Here is a 10,292-nt window from a genome sequence, read left to right as displayed (position 1 = left end):
ATCTCCCTGCTGGCAGTGCTGACCCTCTTGGGGTCTGGGTCAGGTCAGGACGATGGTGGAGTACGTCCCGGGGCCTTGGTCGGCTCGGGAGGCGAGGTAATGCTTATCGACGACATCTCCTCTTTGCGCTACGATCTTGCGCCCCTGGCCGACGTAGCCATTGCCCTACCTGCTACGCGCACCAGCTCCACGGAATCAGGAACCATCTCACGGCCCTCATGGGGACACACAACCCAAATGAGTATCTTTATAAACTTTTCCTCCCACTCTCCTGGCAGTTGCAATACATAAGTAACAGATTCACTGAGCTCAATGACACATTTTCCATTCAGACACCCGTGGGTCGTTCTCGTGTGAAACGAGGTCTCTTCGACTTCGGCGGTGAGATTCTGAGTGGCTTGTTTGGCGTTGCTACAGCCCGTGACATTTCTGGCTTCAAATCTGATCTCACTCATTTAGCTTCAGCCCTAGAATCACAACGCCGAGTCATTAAAATCCAACACACTATGTTACAGAAGCTCACCACCCAACTCAATGAAGTCACGTCCACTCTAAACAATTTCACCGATATCTTACAACGCCACCTTTCAGATCTCAACGTTATCTCCCAGTTCTTCTACCTCAAACTCAACATGGATAATCTCCACCTGGCCGTTGACTCTCTCCTGTCTCAGGTCTCTACCTTGGTTCGTATCCTGGTCGATGCTATCAATGGACGCGTCACTGCCGACTTAGTACCTGTCTCAGCTCTCCGTTCTGTCCTGGAATGGGCTCACTCCACCTTCGGTCTCTCCCCAGTCCTCCCTTACTCCTCCCTTGAATATTATTATCCTGTTCTCGAAGCCACTCTTCTCACTACATACGTCGTCGTCCATATTCCTCTCCGTTCTGCCATGACCTTTAACCTTTTCTACATCCTTCCCTTCCCTTTCCGCCTCAACAACTCCTTGTTACAGGTATCTGTTCCTTCAGAATATTTCCTCCTCTCCCATGATCATCTTTCCGTTGCCTTCCTTTCTTCCACAGACCTCCAGCAATGTTCCTCCCTTACTCCAACCTCTCGTCTCTGTGCTGCCCACCTTTTCGCTATCTTGCCTAGCAGTGCTACACCCTGTGAGTCTGCTTTAGTTCGCAACCATTCCATCTACTCGGCCTGTTCTTTTGTCCCAGCTCCTGACCTCCCGGTCCACCATGCTCACCTCAACCATGTCCAGTACTTCTTCTTTGCTGTTCCCATCTCTGTCACAATCATGTGTCCTGGTTCTTCCGTTCGCTCCGTCCCCGCTAGTGGTCTCTACAAAGCACCTGACTATTGTACCGTCAAATCAGAGTCCGTCATCACTTACGCCACTCGCTATCACCAAGCTGTTCGTAAACACTCCTATGACATCTTTCAACCAATCGACATGCCTTCAACCCTACCATCTGCCAACATTACCATCACCTCCCCTCACTTGCGCATGCTCACCTTCCTCAATGACAGTGATTTCATTATGGATCAATTTTCTCTGGCCTTCAGCCGTTCATGGGTTCATCCGACAGTTGTGTTTCCCCCTGTGGTTATCGCTTTCATAGGTTTTCTACTCATCATCTGTGCAGTGCATTGTTGTGTCAGAAAAATGGAACGTCGACTCCAGGAAATTCGAGTCGCTACAGGCATAGTACGCCCTACACACGACGTAGAAACTCACCGTACTTAGTGCCCTCACATTCAGTGACTAGCAATGCCATCTGACATTTCACCATACTGTGAACAGCACTCTGCCTACTAGAAAATGATGGTCTTTCTTTCATGCATTACTCAGTGACAGTGTATCCTACAGAAAATCCACAAAAAAAAAAAAAAAATGAAGGAAGAACAACACTAGAACTCTCATATCTACTCCTTGTTTATCATGTATCAAACTATTATTGTGTAATTCCCATTATGTTTATATCTACCTTCGTCCCTTACTGGATTTGTACCTATTATTCCTTGTATATCTCATCTGTATATATCGTTCTACTTCCCTCCCCTCAACATGGCCATGTCTCCCCTACTGCCCCTGTATCATAATTATCCCTTGTACAAACCTCCCTGGTCCTGCCTTACTCCTATAATCAAACACCTTTTCACTCCCGGTGTCAGGAGACACCGTCTCAGCTACCCGTGGGAGTAGTGTCCCCCCTCCACAATATGTCTACCCCCGATGTATATATGTCCCCCCCCAATGCATACATGCCCCCACTAAATTTGCTAGGTCAGCATGCTCTCCCACGCCTGAAGACGGCGTTATTGCATCAGTTCTTAGCAGACATTCGACTCGGGCAGACTGTTTTACTGTGAGCTTGTAATAAACTCCTTATCTAGGTGTTTGTACACGGAGTTTCTATCACCAAGGTATTGCAAGTTACAAGCTTCATTTCCTTTCGTCTCTCTCCTTTTCCCTCGTGTCCTTCTTAGAAGTATACTGCTATTCTATCTTTATGTCTGTAAATCTATGCGTCTCACATCCGAAGCTAGATACTTATCAGGGTATGATGTTTTCTCAACAGTCCGCACGGAGTGAAAGCTGGTGTTCTGTTTTTAAAGAAGTGTGTGTGTGTGTGTGTGTGTGTGTGTGTGTGTGTGTGTGTGTGTGTGTGTGTGTGTGTGTGTTAAAACAAAGTGAAAGAGTTTTCGTCTGATTTCAGCTGAACTTGGGGGAGGGACCTCGGTGCAGCCCATATAGACACCGATTACTTTTTAGATCAATAAATCAAGGGTCTACGTCACCGAAATAGGTGGAATCGTGACGCTGCAAATCAACCTGAACGGCTTTTATTCATTTTAGAACAGACTTGGGGGAATGGTTGAGGGTAATGCAAAACGGACTCTATTAAATTTTGAGTACAATAGTCAAAGGTCAAGGACACAGGACAAGGTCAGAGTTCGACCCGTGTGCGTTCTTGATTATAAAATAAAATAGATGTGCAGTTTCGTTCTGTGGATTCAAAGAGAACATCGAATGCCGACTTCTTTGAATCGGTAGAGAGGCGGCTTGCAGTCCTAATGGACCCAGGATCGAATCTCGACTGGGGCAGGGAACAGTTTAAGGATTTGAATTTCCTAAAAGCAGACTTTCCTGATCTACCAGATGACCCGCCAACATGTCGTAAAAGTACCCCCGCTAATACCAATACACCACTCCTGTATGAGGCAGCCCTAGCATGTATTCAATATGGACGGTGGGTGTTAGCGCCGAAGTGGTGACATGTGGAGGTGTAGGAGGACTACTGAGCCTTGGGATAGGCAACTACCCCCAAGAAATAGGCCCTGAGCCTTTGCCCAGAGTCGGACACATAAAAAAAAAAAAAAAAAAATCCCATATTTTCATAATTTCTATGATTGGGAGGACGGCTGATCCCCCAAAGAACAAATGGGAGGGTCCTGCTACCCGAATATCGCATTACGGATGATACTCCATTCTACATCATATGCTAAGGTATCAAAGCCATATCTGCCCCCTTAAAAATTATGGGTGGAAAATTTTAATCGTATAAGATTCTTCCAAGTAACCAGACGAACTAACCTGGGAAATTTCTTTCAGATGTTTTCCTATTCTGGGGAGCAGACTGACACCCCCCCGCCCCCCGGGAATTATAGAGGGGAGATCACTTCCCCTAAACATCACGTGACGGATGAGATTCTATTGTACTGTTTGGACGGATATATCAAAGCTATAGCAGCTGCCTTTCACTATTTCTGTTGTTGTTTTTCATTTATTTATTTTTTTTGGTGGGGGAGCGGGCTGAACCCCTTAAAAATATTGGAGGAAACCTTCAAAATGGCAAGGAAGCAGACTTACTGGCCTGAGAAGTTTCATTGAAATCCATCAGCTCACTGTCCTCGATTTCTGATAGTGTTTATTTTTAGGATGGGAACCGACCCCCAAGAATCGTCAGGGGGGGGGGTCACCCTACCCAAATATTGCATTACAGATGAGAGTCCATTGTACAACATGTACTAGGATAAGCCATATCTGCCATCCTTTCACTCTTTATGAAACTTTAATTTGGTGAGAGGGGCTGGCCCCTTCTGCAAATCATGGTTGCAAAGTTGAATATAATGGAAGGCTTTCCCAGTAACGAGCCAAATGCACCTGTGAAGTGTCGTTCAGATTCCGTAAATAGCCTAGAAGGAGTTGAAGCACTCACGCACACACACACACACACACACACACACACAGATTGGAATCAACCTCACCGGAAGGGTTAAAGAGCTGGCAAGAACGAATAGATTCAATTCTGAGAACAATCGATCAAAGTACAGTCACAGGGCAAGCTCAAAGCGCCCGTGTGTGAACAAAGTAACTAAAACATTGATGATCTATTTTGGAACATACTTGGTGGATGAGTTGAGAATCAACCTACAGGTTGACCTAAGGTTTCCGAGAGCAATTGATGAAAGATAAGGTCATATGGCAGAGTCAACTTAAGCAGTTGTTTTCGATCCAGACTACTCTGTTGAGGAGCTCACGGTAATACAAGGATACAGGGATTCAGTTATAAAAACAAATAGTTAAAAGTTCTAAGTCTCAGGGAAAGGTGGTCATTTGGCAAAATCACCTCCAACAGCTTTGATCAGATTTGAACCAACGTTGATGGAAGGGTTCAAAATTAGGCAACAATGAAGTTATTCATATTTTGAATACAGTCTATTGAAGGTCAAGGTCACAGTCAAATATTCAGCTCTTAGACTAGTTCGTTTCTCGTGGGAGTTGCAGTCTTTGAGTGGTCACCCTTGTTTTTACACCCGCGACTCTTGATGAGAATAGCGGGTGTTATGTTACTCCTTTGTGTGTGTGTGTGTGTGTGTGTGTGTGTGTGTGTGCGCGTACGTAATCTGATATTAATAAAAATTGCTGGAAGAGTTAAGTGATAGCCTGTGAACAAACACATTTTTTACAACAATGGGTCAAAGGTCAGGGTCACAGAACTAGGTCAAACATTGACCCAGCAAAATTGACATGAACAGTTTTTGTCCAGTTTTGACCCAGCTTTGGACGGTGACTGAGATTAAGCCAAGAACAAAGTATTTAAATTTTGAGAATAATCAAAGTTCACCGTCCTTACAATAGCTAAGTTCCTTCGGTTTGTGTGTGTGATTTTTAACAAAATAACTCAGTTTCAGACCAAGTTTAATCAAACTTGGTGAATTTGTGGACGGTCAGCCAAAGAGGAAAGCCCCATTTTTTTTTTTTTTTAAGAACAATATGTCAAAGGTTATAGTCACAGTGAAAGGTTAACTTAAAGAATTTTGATATGATGAAAACCAAACAACGTGAACCAGATGGGGATAAGGCAAGGGCAAAAGTCAGTATTGAACACAGAGTCTCAGTATTGAACACAGAGTCAAAGGTCATAGTCACAAAGAAATGTCAAAGACAAAGGCTACAGGACATGTTCCACTGAAATACTTTCTATCTATCTATTGCCAGACGCCTCAATCCCGTTCGGGGTGGCCACAAACAAATCGCCTCCACGTCGCCCTGTCCCCCGCCATTTCACTGCCCTGCTCCCAACTCAAACCCTCCTCTCTCATATACCTCTCCACCCCATCCCTCCATCTCATCCTTGGCCCCCCCCCTTCCTATCCACCCCTCCACCTCACTCACATACACTCTCTTCGTCAGTCTTTCACCCTCCATCCTCTCCATATGGCCAAACCACCTCAGTGTATTCCTCCTAACGCTTCATATCACAGCCACATCCACACCACAACGCTCCTTTATATCCTCGTATGTCATCCTGTCTCTCCATGTGACTCTACAGGCTCCTCTTAAATAACTCATTTCCACTGCTCTCACTCTTGACTTGTGCCCTTCCAACAACGTCCAAGCTTCACTTCCATACGTTAGAGTTGGTATCACAATACTGTCATGTAATAACTTTTTCACTTCCATGCTCACTTCCCTGTTTCTTATCACTGCTTTCAATGAACCAGCAACCTTTCTTCCCTGCTGTACCCTTTCAAGCACTTCACCCTCCAAATCTCCATCCTTACTCATCACACTACCCAAGTACTTATACGTACTCACATTTTCCAATTCCTCACCATCCAACCTCGTTGTACATTCACTGACTTCACCTATATCACAGACCATCACTTTACTCTTCCCTATATTCACCTTTAGATTCCGTTTCTTACACATTCTCCCAAACACATCCACCAAGTCTTGCAGCTCCCCTTCATCTTCACTCAACAACACAGTATCATCTGCAAACAACAGTACAGGGAGTTTCCAAACACTACCCTCTCTCATCAGGGCCGCTCCAACATCCACTACCCTACATTGTACCTCTTTTATTACCCCATCCATGTACAGAATGAACAACCATGGAGACATGACACATCCCTGTTTCAACCCAACCTCCAAAGGGAAAAATTCATTCAGTTCACCATCCACACGCACTGTAGCCTTAGCACCATCATACATACTCTTCACAGCATTGAACAACTTCCCATCTACTCCATATATTCTTAATACTTTCCACAATCCTTGTCTATCCACCCTGTCATATGCTTTCTTCAAATCCATGAAAGCCGCATACAACTTCTTTCCCTTCTCTAGAAACTTTTCCACTAAAGAACTAAGAATGAATATCTGATCTACACAACCTCTTCCCTTCCTAAAGCATCCCTGTTCTTCTCCAACTAATTCCTCTGTTATTTCCCTAACTCTGTCAATAAGTATCCTACCATACACTTTTCGTATTATACTAAGAAGACAAATGCCCCTATGATTACCACACACTTCTTTTTCCCCTTTTCCTTTGTACAAGGGAATAATTATACCTGACTTCCAATCCTCCGGAACTCGTCCTTCCTCCCAGGCCAATCTGCACATCTTCCACATCCATTCTACTACTATCTCTCCCCCATGCTTCAACATTTCACCACACACTCCATGAATTCCTGAGGCTTTCCCCAATTTAACACACTTTATTGCTTGCACAACTTCTATCCTACTGATTTCTTCCTGTCTTCTCACCTCCCTCCTTCTCCCATCCATTCCCCAGCCACTTATACTCGCATCACTTCCATCTTCTATGTTCAACAATTCCTTAAAGTGTTCTCTCCATCTGCTCACTTTTCTCCCTTCTCCATTAGTAATCTACCATTTTTGTCTTTCGCTCCCCTGCTAACTTCACTTCCACCCTGTCTTACTCTCTTCACCTCTTTCCAGAACATTTTCATACAGTCCCTCCACTTTAAACTCAAATTCCTTCCAGATTCCTCATCCACTCTCTTTTGACTCTCTCTTACTAATCTTTTTACCTCTCTCTTTCTTTCTACATATAACTCTCTCTTCTGCCTCTCAACTTCTTCCATGCCCCTATTTCTCATCCATTCATTGTATGCTTTCTTCTTTTGTGCCACAGCCCGTTTCACCTCTTCATTCCACCACACTGTTCCTTGCACCCCTCTCCGTCTTCTTTTCATCCCACACACCAAATCACATGCTGCACATATTTCTTCTGTGAATATCCTACACACACCTTCCACGTCCTCCATCTGCTCCAATTCATATTTGCCCAATCGTTCCTCCACTTCTCTCTTATATTCTGCCTTTTTCTCATCCTCTTGTAACCTTTCCACTCTCCTTGCAAATACTCCTTCTTCCCGTCCTTCCCTTCTATTACTCCATCTTATTTGGATCTTGATTCTGGCCACCACCAAGTAGTGGTCAGAAAGTCCAATCCCCCAACCTCTATAGTATAAGCACTTGCATCCATTACACATCTTCGCATCCTTTCATCCACACACACATAATCAATCATTCCCTTCCTTTCATTCAGTTCACCACCCACCCTTCTCATCACTCGCCATGTATACCTGTGGATCATTTAATGCCTGAAGAGGGTATTGGCTATCACCAACCCCCTCCCAGCACAAAATGTCCACTAACGCACTGTCATTCTCATCTATCTCAGCAGGCACACCCCACTCACCAACTATTCCATCCACCTTCACATTCCCTACTTTTCCATTCATATCACCGATCAAAAACACTCTCTCATTCCTTCCAAACTTTTCCATGCACACTTCCACATTTGTCCAGAACTCTTCTCTCACTCTACTTGCACGATCTTGCGTTGGCGCATACACGCACACAATCGCCCACATTTGTATTCCAACTTTCAATCTTACCCACACAATCCTTGACCCAACTGATCCATACTCTCTTATGTTCTTCTTCCATCTTTTACTCACAACTATACACACTCCTTCTTTTGTCCTCTCATTCTCATCTACTCCTGCACATATTCCCCATCCCCCCAAAAAAGGAGGGGGGGGGGAATTCAATTTCGTGAGCACTTCAAGGCCAAGGCCACAAGGTAAGGTCAACGTTCGACCCAGGCGTCTGTGTAAGCTAAATAACTGAAACAATTTTTATCTGTCACGCTGAATTGTGCATCACAGAAAGGAAACAGTTTTATCTGTTGTACACTTAACTTTGTAGAATAGTTTAAGCTAAAAACAAATGAAAAAGAGATTCGATTTTGAAAATACTCAGTCAGAGGTTTAGGTCAGCGGGAAAGGACAAATGTCAAAGTCGCGGGTCACAGTGTAAAATCAGTGTTTTGATCTGTTCTGAACGAAATTCATATGAACGAAATTCATATGCAGATGACTCAGCACTGCATAGTTCATTCACACTCAGACATCCAATTACAAAGTCTAATATCTCTACCTCTCAACTCAGTACAGCCATCTCCATTAATCAAGATCTATCTACAATCAGTGAATGGGGACAAAACAACCTTGTCTCTTTTAATGCTAGTAAAACCAAATATATACAGTTTACTAATAGACAGATATTGCCAGATTCGTACATTGCCTTCAGTGCTACTAATATTCCCATTTCCAAAAGTATTGAAATTCTTGGTGTCTCACTTAACAGTGCCCTCAGCTGGACCTCTCATGTCAGATCGCTTGCTAAGGCCGCCTCAAAGAAACTTGGATTATTGTACAGAGTCCGTAACTTCTTCGCCAATGAGCAGTTGGCTATAATTTATAAGAGTCATGTGCGCTCTCAGCTAGAATATTGCTCGCCCTTGTGGGATGGTTGTGGAGAGGTTGCATTAAGACAACTAGACAAAATTCAGAATAAAGCTGTTAGAATCATTAATAACCCTGCCATTACATATAAGCTACCTCCCCTGCAAGTAAGAAGGAATGTTGCCTCCCTTGCATTATTTTACAGATATTTTTTTGGCAAATGCTCAGACGAAGTTGCGTCCATGGTGCCACCTCTCCATGCCTTCCCTCGTGCTACACGGGCATCTGGTAGCGCTCATGACTGGAATGTCACTCAACCATATTGCAGAACTTCTGCCTATCAGAATTCTTTCATTCCCCGAACTGCATCTCTTTGGAACTCGCTTCCCCAGAGTTGTTTTCCTCCAAATTTCAACCTACAACTGTTCAAGACTAACTGTTACAGATATTTTATGAACAGAGGACACCAGTAATCTGGTGTATGGATTATTTTTTTTTTCCATTTGTTTTTCCTTCCTCCGTTCTGTTATTAAAAAAAAAAAAAAAAAAAAAAAAAAAAAGGATGGGCTATGGATTAAGGAAGAATGAAGTCATTTGAATTAGAGAGTAATCAAAGACAAAGTTAAATACTCAGACGAACGACCTGTGTGGCAAATGTCCGTTATGCTATCCGTTTGACACTTAATAAGATATTTGTTCTATTATTCTCTCTTTGTCTCTTTCTGTCTCTTTCTGTCTCTGTCTGTCTGTCTGTCTGTCTCTGTCTGTCTGTCTGTCTGTCTGTCTGTCTGTCTGTCTGTCTCTGTCTCTGTCTCTCTCTGTCTCTCTCTCTCTCTCTCTCCTTCTTGCACGTCATCCCTTCCGCGTCATCCCATCCAGTTTTTGCCAGGTATTTGTTTTAGTGTTATCTCCCTCCCAAATTAATACATAATTTCTTGTTGAAAACGTTCTGAGGAGGAAAAAATAGCATAGGAGTGACAATGATGCCGATGCTTGTCATTGTGGAAAAGTAGTATTCGAGCGTTGATGTAAATAATTCCCGTAACAACAGTGATTATTATAATATGATATAAGTAAACGTAGAAGTACTAGTAGTTGTAGTAGAAGCAGCAGTAGTAGCTGTTTGGACAACGATGCTGTTGTGATGAGTCACACTGATCAATGGCTTATATAGATTATGGTATTTGTGAGCACTGCATTATTAATTATATAATCTATCTATATACCTAGGCTGCTTCTCCCCAAAAAAGGAGGGTTGCCGAGACAG

The sequence above is a fragment of the Coenobita brevimanus genome, chromosome 3 (assembly GCF_032717465.1).
Source record: "Coenobita brevimanus isolate Jiangsu-jjx chromosome 3, ASM3271746v2, whole genome shotgun sequence".
NCBI lineage: Eukaryota > Metazoa > Arthropoda > Malacostraca > Decapoda > Coenobitidae > Coenobita > Coenobita brevimanus.
Note: the sequence above shows the minus strand (reverse complement) of the source record.